Genomic DNA, 274 nt, shown 5'->3' on the forward strand with positions numbered 1-274 from the left:
GGGTTCAATCAAGTGAACATTGTGGTGGACAAACACCATGTGCGTGGGTTTTCTCGGGGTTCTCCCGTTTCCTCCCACTTTCTTCTTTCCACCATTTCATTCATTACTGATCATCACTGTCTCCTTTAGCCTAACCGGCATAACCGTGGGACGTAAAACTCAAAGATTTCATTTCATTTCATTTCATTTTTCGAATGTGTGTGTTTTCTGGAAGTTGTCTAGTATCCTACCACTTTCTTCATTCCACTAATTTTCCCATCAGCATCCATTCGGC

This window comes from Thermobia domestica, unplaced genomic scaffold (genome assembly GCF_964235325.1).
Source record: "Thermobia domestica unplaced genomic scaffold, izTheDome1.hap1.1 HAP1_SCAFFOLD_93, whole genome shotgun sequence".
Lineage (NCBI taxonomy): Eukaryota > Metazoa > Arthropoda > Insecta > Zygentoma > Lepismatidae > Thermobia > Thermobia domestica.